The sequence below is a fragment of the Uranotaenia lowii genome, chromosome 2 (genome assembly GCF_029784155.1).
Source record: "Uranotaenia lowii strain MFRU-FL chromosome 2, ASM2978415v1, whole genome shotgun sequence".
NCBI lineage: Eukaryota > Metazoa > Arthropoda > Insecta > Diptera > Culicidae > Uranotaenia > Uranotaenia lowii.
The window spans coordinates 374797614-374799590 of NC_073692.1; positions in this window are offsets into that span (position 1 = coordinate 374797614).

Sequence of the window (1977 nt, forward strand, 5' to 3'; positions counted from 1 at the left end):
AAAATGCATTTTCTGGCCTTTAGAAGCCGTTTTTCGGGATTCTGAGCTTAATTTGGGATCACAACTTTAAAATGCGTTTTCTGGCCTTTAGAAGCCGTTTTTCGGGATTCTGAGCTTAATTTGGGATCACAACTTTAAAATGCGTTTTCTGGCCTTTAGAAGCACTTTTTGGGGATTCTGAGCTTAATTTGGGGATCACAACTTTAAAATGCGTTTTCTGGCCTTTAGAAGCACTTTTTGGGGATTCTGAGTTTAATTTGGGATCACAACTTTAAAATGCGTTTTCTGGCCTTTAGAAGCACTTTTTGGGGATTCTGAGCTTAATTTGGGATCACAACTTTAAAATGCGTTTTCTGGCCTTTAGAAGCCGTTTTTCGGGATTCTGAGCTTAATTTGGGATCACAACTTTAAAATGCGTTTTCTGGCCTTTAGAAGCACTTTTTGGGGATTCTGAGCTTAATTTGGGATCACAACTTTAAAATGCGTTTTCTGGCCTTTAGAAGCCGTTTTTCGGGATTCTGAGCTTAATTTGGGATCACAACTTTAAAATGCGTTTTCTGGCCTTTAGAAGCACTTTTTGGGGATTCTGAGCTTAATTTGGGATCACAACTTTAAAATGCTTTTTCTGGCCTTTAGAAGCCGTTTTTGGGGATTCTGAGCTTAATTTGGGATCACAACTTTAAAATGCTTTTTCTGGCCTTTAGAAGCACTTTTTCGGGATTCTGAGCTTAATTTGGGATCACAACTTTAAAATGCATTTTCTGGCCTTTAGAAGCCGTTTTTCGGGATTCTGAGCTTAATTTGGGATCACAACTTTAAAATGCGTTTTCTGGCCTTTAGAAGCCGTTTTTCGGGATTCTGAGCTTAATTTGGGATCACAACTTTAAAATGCGTTTTCTGGCCTTTAGAAGCACTTTTTGGGGATTCTGAGCTTAATTTGGGGATCACAACTTTAAAATGCGTTTTCTGGCCTTTAGAAGCACTTTTTGGGGATTCTGAGTTTAATTTGGGATCACAACTTTAAAATGCGTTTTCTGGCCTTTAGAAGCACTTTTTGGGGATTCTGAGCTTAATTTGGGATCACAACTTTAAAATGCGTTTTCTGGCCTTTAGAAGCACTTTTTGGGGATTCTGAGTTTAATTTGGGATCACAACTTTAAAATGCGTTTTCTGGCCTTTAGAAGCCGTTTTTCGGGATTCTGAGCTTAATTTGGGATCACAACTTTAAAATGCGTTTTCTGGCCTTTAGAAGCCGTTTTTCGGGATTCTGAGCTTAATTTGGGATCACAACTTTAAAATGCGTTTTCTGGCCTTTAGAAGCACTTTTTGGGGATTCTGAGCTTAATCTGGGATCACAACTTTAAAATGCGTTTTCTGGCCTTTAGAAGCCGTTTTTCGGGATTCTGAGCTTAATTTGGGATCACAACTTTAAAATGCGTTTTCTGGCCTTTAGAAGCACTTTTTGGGGATTCTGAGTTTAATTTGGGATCACAACTTTAAAATGCGTTTTCTGGCCTTTAGAAGCACTTTTTGGGGATTCTGAGCTTAATTTGGGATCACAACTTTAAAATGCGTTTTCTGGCCTTTAGAAGCACTTTTTGGGGATTCTGAGCTTAATTTGGGATCACAACTTTAAAATGCGTTTTCTGGCCTTTAGAAGCACTTTTTGGGGATTCTGAGCTTAATTTGGGATCACAACTTTAAAATGCGTTTTCTGGCCTTTAGAAGCCGTTTTTCGGGATTCTGAGCTTAATTTGGGATCACGACTTTAAAATGCGTTTTCTGGCCTTTAGAAGCACTTTTTGGGGATTCTGAGCTTAATTTGGGGATCACAACTTTAAAATGCGTTTTCTGGCCTTTAGAAGCACTTTTTGGGGATTCTGAGTTTAATTTGGGATCACAACTTTAAAATGCGTTTTCTGGCCTTTAGAAGCACTTTTTGGGGATTCTGAGCTTAATTTGGGATCACAACTTTAA